General features: G+C 37.2%; 1 protein-coding gene across 3 annotated transcripts in view; it reads right to left on the reverse strand.

Annotated features, from left to right (window-relative positions):
* Nucleotides 1-7,014, reverse strand: part of LOC109102647 (teneurin-1-like) — a 138,227-nt gene extending 131,213 nt beyond the window's left edge. For 2 of the 3 annotated variants that reach the window (XM_042723704.1, XM_042723702.1), the window contains exon 1: nucleotides 6,634-7,014. The gene's annotated coding sequence lies outside the window, so the exon portion shown is untranslated. Of the gene's footprint in view, nucleotides 1-6,045; nucleotides 6,600-6,633 lie in introns of those variants that run through there. The other variant, XM_042723703.1, reaches the window with a different exon arrangement.
* Nucleotides 7,015-12,429: the final 5,415 nt, after the last annotated feature.

Genomic DNA, 12,429 nt, shown 5'->3' on the forward strand with positions numbered 1-12,429 from the left:
CATTAAACAATGTTATTAAATTACAAAGGCTTTGAAATATTCCTCTAAAATGTAATCTAAATGTAAAAATGGGAGGAATGAGCAAACAATTATTTAGCATCAATCAATAGAGACAAATAAACAAACATCTTTAATATTGGCTAAATCCAGTATGTTATTCGTATGTCATGTATCCCTACTATAGACAATGATATGAAAACAGATGGTAATGGTTAGAGTACATTATGTTTTCTTAATGTTTATGTGTATAAACATTATCATAATGGTATCATAATGTCACAGTAGCAGTCACATATATTGTGCTTTAAACACATGCACAACTGGCTAGTAAAAGAGATCAATTAAGCTGAATTAAACATTGTGTGATACAAAGGTATGAAGTATGAAGTCACATATTGAGGTACACATCTTTGATATGCTGTTAGTAGTGTCCCTTGAACTGAACATATACAATGGCTACAATGTCAAGTGATATCTCACTTACGATGTTAAGATTAACAGCCTGTGTAGTCCAGTTCACAGGGCACTACCGAGCTATTGGAACGTATCCTGTGATTAACAGTCACCACCAAAGCCAAGCCACAAAACTGTATGATAAAACACTCTGCATCTATTCTGACATCGCAGTTATCTCAGGGATAATATCAGTCCCAAGCTATAATGCTGAGAACTATAATGAAGTACAGACAGAAAGGAGTAAGAAAGCAGACAGACAGAAGAGGCATGTGAAGAAACAGAAAGAATATGGTTGAGACGGAGAGATGTGGGATGACTTTTAGCTCACTGTTACTGAAATGGAGTGTGTTTGGGGAGGGAGAAGGGGGGTGGTCAAGACTGTGAAAATTACCACCTTCCTAAGAAAGACTACAATCTATCTGAATGGCATAAAAGCCGGGGGGCTTACAAAGTAAAGAGGGTATAAGAGGAGGATAGGGGAAGTAAAGAAGGAGTGAGATTCAAACTGGGGTCTGATAAGAGGATAAAAAAACAAGAATGGTGGGGGGCAGAAATATAATTACCCAAGAACAGAGCTCGGAGTCCCAGCATGGATCTATATTAAAGAAAAGGGCTACTGTACATACTGTGATTCTGCATTTTCTACTAACTGTAAATAGTGTATTCTTGTGAACACTGGTCTATAAACCTCATTATTTTTAATAAATAATTCAAACAGTTGGAACATGCAAAATACATAAGATCTGAACCCACAATAATGTCATTGCTGAGTTTTTGAATCCATATAAAATTCTAATTTATCCTTTCAACGTACAATTACAAGCAAATAAACATCCTGCTGTTGCAAATTCCTCTTCAAAAGAGCTATTAGTGTAATAACAGGTTTCACCCTATTATAATAACCCAAAATTTCCACTCCTCCATGCTGAATACATTGCCTTTTCTAACCTTAATAAAGCCCAAATAACCTTGAAGTATTTAGATATATGCAGCAAAACACACCGGCGATTGGTCCCCTGGTTATTGCTCATCGGCGCTTTAAACTGCACTGAAGTATTAAGCAAAAGACACACAGCTGGTATAATTACCGGCTGTGTGACTGGCAGATCTGGGTTGGGTAAATGCTGCTTAATCCCCTGTTTCCAGTACAGTATTAATCCAGACATGAGGGAGTAGTGCTAACATGCTAATGTCAAAGCTGAGGCCAGTTGACAACGGTGGCTAATCTGTAATGAGGTCCAATATATTCCCCCTTGTGACACTACATCACTTGATAAAGCCTTATGTGAGTTTGTGATGGTCAGAGGGCAGTATTGTGGTATTCACTGCCATAATTACATAGTTGCAGCTATGCAAACAAACTAATAACTAAATGCTAAATGAACACAGCTTACTTAATGAACATAGTTTATGAAGAACAGAGATTTTAAATGCTAAATGACTGTCTCTTACCTAACCTATCCACTAGTGCGAATATTTTGGATATAGAAAAGGTAGTTTGCAAGAACAGCATAACACATCAAATCGGGGAAATTCTAAAATGCTTAACATGGCTTAATGTCCTAAAAAAACAACCAGAGATTTTTTCACATATTTCTCATCATAAACACTATCCACTGCTAAAATAAAGGCACCATAGTCCAAATGGAAAGACAATATTTTTACGTTAAGCGGTTTTTCACACATAGAAAACCATTATAAAGAAAATGCTTAATGCTTTGCGTTCTTCTGCTGGGTTCATCTTCTTTTCTTGTAGATAGTATGTTTTAGTAATATAGTTTGTACCAAATTTAGTCTTATAATATTTTTTTCTTAATGAATTACGGTGTTCACACTTGGCATCTTTTTTGACAAGAAAAAGTTGACAAGAGTGCTTTTTTAGTAAAAAAAAAAAAAAGCTGGCAGCATTTCGGTTACAAATAGCAGCCGAGGGAATCTTTTTTTGCTATAACAACAGCTGCTGAAATGTCGAGAAAGTTGGCCCTTTTGAAGTTAACGTGGAGGAGAATGACGGTTCACAACGACGTTTGTGGGTGTGAGACATTATACAGGGAAGGAAGCAGTATGGTGCTTACAACAATTTAGTCCAGGAGCTCCATACACGGTTTGTGGCATATTTTAGACTAGATAGAGTTTTGTGCTCATATCATACAACTCTTTGTGTTCCTAAACTAGTACAATCTATCTTTACCAGATATATTCTTAATTTTTTCTTGTTGTTTTTGTTGTTATGGAAACGACTCACTACTCGCTTGTCATTGGTCAGCTGTCAAAAAGGCGCCTGATGTAGAGCGTTTTTTTTTTTTTTTTTTAGAAAAGTTGAACTTTTTTCAACTTTCAAGTTTTCTTTATAACTGTTTTCTATGGAAGAGGAAACATACCATTAATTTATCACATATAATTTATTTAAAGATATGGTGCCCACAAATATTATAAATAAAGCCACAACTACTTTAGCTGTTAGTCAACAGCTTTGTGATAAAGCTCAAATCGGTTTTCTTTAGAAAAATATTTCTATTTCATAAACACAGAAATGCATTTACGAATGTAAAGCGTGTAGGAAAATATTTTCAAAATTGTAATTAAAATTGAAATCAAAGTACTGATCCAAAAAAATTGTAACAGTATTTTATGTCTGTATCACACAGCCCTAGTTTGAAGTTGCTCAATCATGTGTGTCCAGTGACAGCTGAACTCTCCTGTCCACATCCAATTGAACCTTTCACATGCACCTTTCAGCTGAATTCTGCATGAATGAAATGTTTAACAGGGATTCAAATATTTGTTCAAATTATATAAATGTGCATTACTTATATCACAATGTTTGCCTTTTTATTATTAGACAGAACTGTTGAACAAGACAATAAACTAATGAAGACAAAGGATGGGTGCTCTTGTGTGTCTGCACATTGGCTGATAAATTGGACAATATTGGCTTTGGCGATATATTGGTCAACCACTACTACCCACACCTCACTAACTCACTTCAGGCATTGTTAAAATATGTATTCAGCATTGTTTAGATAATGGTTATTTTCAACAGAAAATCAATTGACTACTATTGCAACAAGTAGTTTTTTTCTAAAAATGTTGGTTAATAAATGTTAAACGTCGAACAATAGTACCCCTGGGCTGCACTAGCTGCAAGCCTATGATGTATTAGCCTCCCAAGCCGGTGGAGCCTGTCAGAAAGCTAAGAACTCTCAGAATTCGCTCTCTCCCAGTGAGTGTGGTGTTAATGAAAGCTGAACGCAGTACTGTAGCATTTGCTGAGAATGGGAGAGCAGGCAGGAACCCCTCCGGGTCTTTACCTCTATTGTTAGAAGAGGGTGAGGCATAGCAGGGGGTTAATGCCAGCGTGGGTAGCTACCATCCCTGCTAAACCTCTACATCATAAGGAGAGAGAGACAAAGATAGGGACAGAGGGAAGGGTAAAAGAAAGGTGTGCCCTAGCGTATATTTTTAGACATACTGTAGATTAGAATATGAGTAACACAGACATCTAATGCCAAATATGCCATTGCATTAAGGTCTAAATGAGTCATCAACAGATATGTCAATAAATCTAAAACATTCTGGACTGATGATTCCAATCCCAATGATCCACACAAAATTAAGAAATTTGCTACCAGTAGTACACAATGCAAGGCATTCGAGCCAAAGTCAGACCCTTAATATCTGTTATCCCTGGTAATGGAAATTCCTAAAATATGGACAGGCATACATATTAATTAAAAGGTCAGGAGAGAAAAAAGCAGCCAAATGATAAGGCATTTTACATTCAATTCAGTGGCATTTTCTAATAAAGTAGGCAATATTCAGAGATATTTTAGCATAATAACGAGACTTTAGAATAGGTCACAACTAACAACAATTCCAGGCTAATTCACCAATGGCAGACTGACATATCAAACAAACACTCCCACCATTTTTTTTTTTATTCATATAGAACACTAGAGAGATGACAGGAAATTACTGGGAGGAGAAAGGGGAGCGTGTATTGGCAAAGAACCTCAAGATGGGAATCGAACTCAGGTCGCTGTGAGCACAATTGCGCTATACGTCGGCGCACTAACCACAAGGCTATTGGTGCCGACACTCGCACCATTTTCCAGCACATAAATACTGCATGTTCATAGTTGCCATTTAGCACCTGCTTTTCACAACTTACTGTTAACCACTTGCTGAGATAATGCGCCTGGTGCAACCTGGGGCGTCTTACTTGACGGCACATTAGTGATAGAGCAGGACTGTGATTTCTGTAACCCAAACTTGGATTTATGTTGTAATAAATAAAAAACTCTTATCCACTAATGCACCAGCACCAAGCTAAACATTACGTATTATACCTCCATAACACATGCTGTTTTTTATACATGCTGCTTAGTATAAGTCAGTGTTCGAAGTGGCTGTAACTCGCTGGTATGGATACTGGCAATGGACCTCAAATGCTATTCTCTCTGTATACCTGCTCAACCATATAGTGTGCACTGTTGCCCTCACTATAGACTGTTAGTATCACCAGCTAAAGACCATTAGCATTACATCTAGTGTATACTTAATCGGTTCAAGAACCCTCAATTCAGAAAAGAATGGGCCATCTGAACAACATATTAAACCACCAATCACACTTCCCCTTATTTTATGTGACGTTCAGGGATGGGCAATATAGCAAACATATCTTGATTACTTCCAACTATCTGCAGCAATCAAACTGTTAGAAAATCTTAAAAATATAATCATCAGTTTCCCTCAGCAAGCAAACAGAGAGCAATATACATTAAGTAGTAAAATTGAACCAATTAATCATGTTTTTTTTTTGGATATTACTTGTGTAATGTCTTCTAAGTGCTGAAGCCTGCCTCTAAATATGCATAAAAATATTTGTCCTTAATGCGGTGAGTTTTAATGCATACATTTCCTTTATAAGGAAAGACATATCACGTTTAAATAAACTACTACATTATTTATATATGCAAATATTTGTATATTTTGTGTGTGATTGAGTGTGAAACTGAATGTGTGTGTGGGTCAAATTTCTGAAAAATATTGAAAAGGGGGCCCTGCAAAGGTAAAAGGAGATTTTTATTTGCAGAAGGATAAAGCTATAAAATTACAAGCAAAATCAATATTAACAAATACAAATTTTAATAAGCATTTTTTAATTCACATGAAAACTATTTGTTAATCATTATAATTCTATACGTTTTAAGAATATATTTATGTAAATAAGGGGAGTGCCCTGGTATTTTTGCTTATAACGTCAAAAACACTCAATTATTTATTTAGTGTTCAGTTATAAGTACTACAGTACAAACACTCAATCTTGTTTCCCTCGTTCTCCTCTGGTATAATCATAAAAATTAAATCAAAAGCATGGTCACAAACTCTCGACCAACTCTCCCAGTGTTACCAGCGGTTTCTCTCTAGGGGACCTGAGTGAATAACGCACTGATGTGTCGCAGAAAACTCACACACTGACGGAGAAGCGGAGAACAACACTTGAATAACACCGGATTCGAGCAGCTGGTGGGGTGGTCTGTATACGCGACTAAAACGGAGAAAATCCCGTGAAATTTAAATATTTACCAGTCCAATTGCCGAGACGTGCAGGTGACCCGGTCGTGCGCGAAACCGTGGGCAAATTTCTCGGTGAATTCTCCTCAAACTCATTCAGACCCGTCCGCTGTATTCTCCGACATAACTCGTTGAAATGTCTATCACAATTAAAGAGTAAAAGACCGTAAAGGTCGCATTCAGTCAGTCAAGTTCACAAGCAGCGCGTAATTGGTGTCTCGTGCCCAGTCGATACTGTCAAGAATGATCTGCGCGCGGTGACGGCGGGAAAGCTCGCCTCTAAAAATGAGAAAGTCTAACGGCCGGATGGATGGGAACCAAACCAAAGCCATTTAACGGCTGCCTGATTGTGGATGTCTGGGCAGGGGGAGCCTCGGATCAGTTACACAGATGTGCTGCGCAGGAAAAAACGACTGAGCTTCTTCTCAGCCGCCTTATAACGGTTTCTCCGTTTCTCAACGGTCTCCTTAAAGAAAAAGAGACGCGTTTCTTACATAAACGGACCGCAGTCATTCGTTTGAGAAACTGAATTCACGTCTGTATTCAGCGTATAACACCCACAAACACACGCAGTTACGGAGAACCGGTTTTGCTGCTTACCTTCGTCAACGCTGAGCATGATTCAGTGTAAAATCCCCGGATAGCTCTTTTAATCTCTGCTAGATGTGTCGGGAAAGGCTCAGGCACCGAATCCGGGCGATTATCCTTCAGAAGGCAGAGCGCCTCGGTCAGAGACACGGTGGCTCCGGTAAGGCGGCGGGAGCGCGGTGCTCGGTTACCGGGAAACGCGCGAGAGCGGATGCTGAGTGAAACGGGATGCGGCAGCTCGTATACACAAGCGCACACGCACGCGAAGGGAGCGTTGTATTCTGAACGCTTAGGATTCAAATTCAAGTCTTCACGGATTTTTCACTGTCTGACACGTTCAGCATCACCGGGACGTACCATTCAGCGCTCGTGAGAAAGGGGGTGTGGCAGCAGGAACGGGGAACGGGTGGCGCGTGTCTACCGGCGCGAGCGGCCGACGCTGCGAGCACAATCTCAGTCCGACCAGAACGCGCGCCGAGGAAACATCCAAAGAGTGTGACTGATTTCCTAATAACACCGCTGCTGCTCTGGATAAACACTGCCAATAATCGTTTAGGAGTATGTTTTGCGGCCTAGTTAGATAAACATCTACAGTAATACACATGTTATTGGAAAAGTAGGCTACCTCTAGTTATTTTAAAAACATATTGCAGTTATTAAAAGAGAGAGAGATTTGCTTCATGCGTTTTAGTGTGCTTGAGCAGTTGGTGTCAGGGCCCTTGCTTTTCTCCCAGTGTCCGGGACCCAAAAAACCCAAAATCGCCTCCAGTGTGGGTACCAGCCACTGCATAAGAAAATGATTAATAAACATACTAAATAATTATGTTAATAAAATTGCAAAACTGCAGGAAGGTTTGAGGTCAGGTTAGGGGACAGAAAATATAATTAGCTTTGTATAAAAACAATGTCGATACAACGTCTCCTCCAAGAAACAAACAATGTGTGTGTGTGTGTGTGTGTGTGTGTGTGTGTGTGTGTGTGTGTATTCAATTTCATATAGTACCTGTACATGAAAATTGGAATTTGATGATATTAGTGTGTGTTTGCACTGGGAGATCAATATGCTCTAAGACTTAATGGAAACAAATCTGTTGTGTTTGGACATCAATACGTATATCAATGACTCAACGGGAGCAATAGGTCAGAGTAAATCATTCTGTATACATAAACAAATTTTCCAACATGTTGCATCTTTTTCAAGGTTCTAAATGCATCATTACATAAATGATAAACTCTTTGAAGCCAATTATAATAGGCTATCCCTCAAGCCTCATTCACACCACCAATGAAAGCCAAAAAAACCCTGAGCTCATTCATGTTCAATAAGAGCAGTATAAAAAATGATTTGATGTCAAACGGACTAACATCAACCTCATTATCGACACCTAAGATGCTGTTTTATACTGTAACTATTACTACGGCACCAGGGAAGTAGGAATGTAGCAACAAACCAATATAATGAGTGGTGACAATGCATTGCTGGCAGTGTGAACAGGACTCTATGACATGCATTGTTACACATTAACGTACAGCTGACTTAAAGAGCCTGTTTCTGAACATTTCTGCATCCTAGTTCAAATCCCCATTGGTGTTATTTTGATGACGTGTCATTCGTTTAAAAAAAATTCAATTTTGTCTACGCATTTGTATTTTTGATAACGTTAAAAAAGGAATAATTTTATTCTAATATTCAGCTGCTTAAATCTGTTAAAATGCAGTGTTATTATAAGATGTTAACAGGGGTGTTGAGTTGTTCATTGGCGTCCTCCAGCATTTCCTAGAAATGGCCCTGCCTACAGCACACACCAAAGTGCTTTGGGTACCTGCTAGATCACAGCAAAAATTCACACCTCTGTTTCAAATGATCACATGAAAAGAAAAATGGATACATTTATCTATTTGCAAAATGATGCACTTGTATTGACATTCTGATCTTCTAACAAAAAGCCTACAATTATTTTCATGTTATTCTCGATAACCAATAAATGAACAATATTACAGTATCTAGCACTTCAAAAGAAAGAAAGACGAAAACCTAAAATAAATACTTTGTAAAAAACAAAATGCATCACAACATTACAATGTACAGTAAGAAAAATGGATAAATATCCCTTTCTCTTAATGGGTTAAATCTTTGCTATATTTATCATTATCACTTTAAAGGAACAGTTCACCCAAAAATTTAAATGTCCTTTGCTCGTCAGAATGAGAGTTCAAACATCACAATATTCCACAAGAGATCCACATAACTCCAGTCCATCAGTTAACATCTTGTGAAGTAGAAAGCTACATTTGTAAGTAACAAATCCATTATTTAAAGCATTTTAATTTTAAACCATCACTTCTGGCAGTCCATATTCCATAATAATGCTTCCTCCAGTGAAAAAGTCTATCCCCTGTTGTCCTCACACATCACAATCCCCAGACATAATTGTTTAGAACCGTTTTGTTTGAACGTGTTTCTCTAGTAAACAGCGCTTGATCTGTTCTTATGTCTCTCCTGATTCAGACAAGATTACTTTTTCACTAGATAAAGCAATATTATAGATAGAGGACTCATAATGACTGGTTTAAAGTTATAAATTGTATTACAAACACAGCAGAGATGTGTGCATTCTGACGGCACCCCTTTGCTGCAGAGGATCCATTGGTGAACAAGTAAACTCATCTACAACTTCGATGGCCTGAAGGTGAGTGCATTTTCAGCAAATATTTATTTTTGGACAAACTATTCTATGAAGTTAGATGATAACAAAATATTTCTTAAATAGACAAATCAATAATTTATAACTGACTAAAGTATCACTAATCACTTCCAGAATCCATCGAGAGGCATTTTTAGGTGATTTTCAAGTTGTTAGCACCTTGTCATGCCTTTACTTACCTCTTATTTGTGACTGGATGCCTTTGACCATGTTTGAAGAATTCGTAAGGTAATTTTATGCAGACGAGGACATTTCACGGATAGGGTAGAGTGCTTTTACATGGGTTAAATGCATTTAGCAGTAACACACACATGTGCCCCTTAAAATGCCCTCTGAAGTGAAAATGTGCATGTGCAAGATGTTGGACAATGTTTTTTTTTTCAGTGTTTATTGTGTTTTTCCGTGATGTGTATGTATGTGTGTGTGTGCTGGCTAAATGGTCTAGGGGGAATAAGTTAACATTAGCATCTAAAAGAGTGAATTTGTGGCACTCTGAACACTTAGATCCATTATTTATGACAGGAAAATAACAGATGATTAGACTTCAGCCTGAAGATTAGAAGGCTGCGTGTGTGTGTGTATGTGTGTGTGCTGGCTTGTACTCTGACAACATGTAGCTGGTCTCTTAACTGATTGTATACAGTAGATCTCCCAGCATGCACCTGTTCCTCTCTGATCTGCCAGTCGGTTTCTTGGGAGTGTTTATCTGTGTGTGGCTTGAGTGTCCATATAATGAGAAAGACATCCATTTTTGGTTCTGGCCTAGAGTCTCATCTTTGTTAGTATCTCTGCAGCAGTAACCAGCCATAATGATTCAAAGCCATTCTTGATGCACTGTCTACAGATATGTTCAGAGTGGCATACTACCTTTACTACCATATACAAAGTATACAAAAAAATCACCCCATCTATTTTTAAAAGCAAATTATTAATGTTATGGTGAATGATTAACCCACTGTGAATGACTAATGATTTTTCCTCCATTTTTTCCTGATTTTGAATCAAAATGTACATGTGAAACCCTAGACTTCTGTCTGGTGATGTATGCTGGACTTCTCCAATCATTTTGTCCATATATACCCTGCCCATTTCTTACCAATTCAGATCAGCCTCCATCCAGTCAACAAGCAATGAACTGAACCAAGTTCCTTGACTCCCAATTTTTTCATTTTCAATAATCCGTTTCACTTGGATAAATGTCACAATACTGTTACTGTTTATGTGATATTGCAACTTCTACACAGATAGTGACAGCAACCAAATTAAAACTGCACTTCAGGCCCTATATTCACAGTGCAATGCTCTACATCCATTTGATGCTATATACAAGTGTTTTTGTGTTATGTCGTCAACATAACATTCAGATTCAAAATAAATTGGCAGTAAGGTGTTTCTTTGGCATCTAGCTTAGGGTGTACCAAATAGGCACATAGGAGAAGGTTGTCCTGCAACCTTTAAAGTTCACACTTCAAGTGCTGTGCTCTCTGAGTAAGAATGGCATAGTGATGGTCAGTTTCAAATAAAATTTGCAGTTTATCAGTGCACTGGTGCAGTGTGCAACCTAAGCAAACTCTAAAAGATTGAATAGTTTATTTTCATTTACATTCTACGGTTATTTAATTAAAATCAACTAAAAAAAAAAACTAACAAAAAAAAAAAACCTCTGTAAGATAAAATACAACAATCTGCTAGTGAGTGTCTATCTACACTTTGTCATATAAACAAAAAAGTCTATAAAGATATGGCTTTATAAGCACTTGGCATCAACCACAACTACTCTACTAATCAAATGCACTTGCTATAAATTATTTATATTAAAAAAATAGACTCCTTCCTATCTCTTTTATTTTTCTGCACTTTTACTTCTGCTCTAGATTCTGTTCTCCTATATACTCCTTGGCATTGCAGGAAGAACCTTACAGAACCTTGGCATTGCAGTACAAGTATTGTTAGCTCTTATAATACATTGATGGTGATGTTCCTCATCTGTATGTCACTATAGATAAAAGCATGGGCCAAATGACAAAATGTACACGTAGGTGTTTAAAATACACAAAACCCTTCTTCATTTAAATGGAAACATTACAAAAAAGACTTGTGGTTCTGTAAGTTGTTAATTACTGTACATAATTATGACAGAATCATTGTTCCTTATGTGAAGGATACAACAGACTGCTTCAAATATACAAATTTAAATAATGGCTCATGATTTTTTTTTTTTAATGCAGACTGTGCAGACATAATCAAAAGACAAATACAGTTCACAATCTCAAATTCATTTGGACCACGTTACATGTTCACAGTTTTCTTTTTTTTTTTAGATTTATAAATAGCAGGGCACTGTCACTGAATTGTGGTGCAGGAAACACTGCCAGATTGTATCCACCTTTTTCCTACACCCCATTACACTTGTGCAAATTCTGGAAGTAACTTCTGTTACCCTGTGTGAACAATCAGCAAAATATTCATTTTCTGAACGCAATAATAAGCATTTTCAAAAACTGGGCACAATAAGGTTTAATTTCCCTTCAACTATTGATTAAAAGGAAATATAAATGTGTAAAAGCATTAACAAATTACTTTCAGCTTTCAGTAAAGTACATTCAGTATTAAATACCACTGCAGTAAAATATTTCTATATTAACATATAATGACTTCATCAAAAATGTTCATTAACATTAACACTGTGTGATAATATTTCAGAATGATATTTTGACACATAGCAAGAATTCACCTGCTGTAGAAAGATTTCAGTAATCGCTGTTAATAGGGACTAGAAGTGAAAATGGCAGACAATTAGATTTTAAAGCATCGGCATGAAAACAATCATGGAAAGAGAGGTGAGGATTTGGGGAGACAAAAAAACGAGAGATTCTTAGTGCATTCCAGTGAAGTATTCATGGTATATCATAAATTAAATTGGAACAGCAGACCACAAATGCACAGTATGTTGTCTTTTTCATATTGTTACAGCGGAATACAAAATAAAATAGAAAACAAGGAAGAAAAGAATGCAATGGATTGAAAAGAGCTTTTGCCATAGATATTCTTGTTATACCATGTCACAGTAAAGCACCAAGCGTTACATTATTCTTCTGACATC

Source organism: Cyprinus carpio, chromosome B5 (genome assembly GCF_018340385.1).
Source record: "Cyprinus carpio isolate SPL01 chromosome B5, ASM1834038v1, whole genome shotgun sequence".
Classification (NCBI taxonomy): Eukaryota; Metazoa; Chordata; class Actinopteri; order Cypriniformes; family Cyprinidae; genus Cyprinus; species Cyprinus carpio.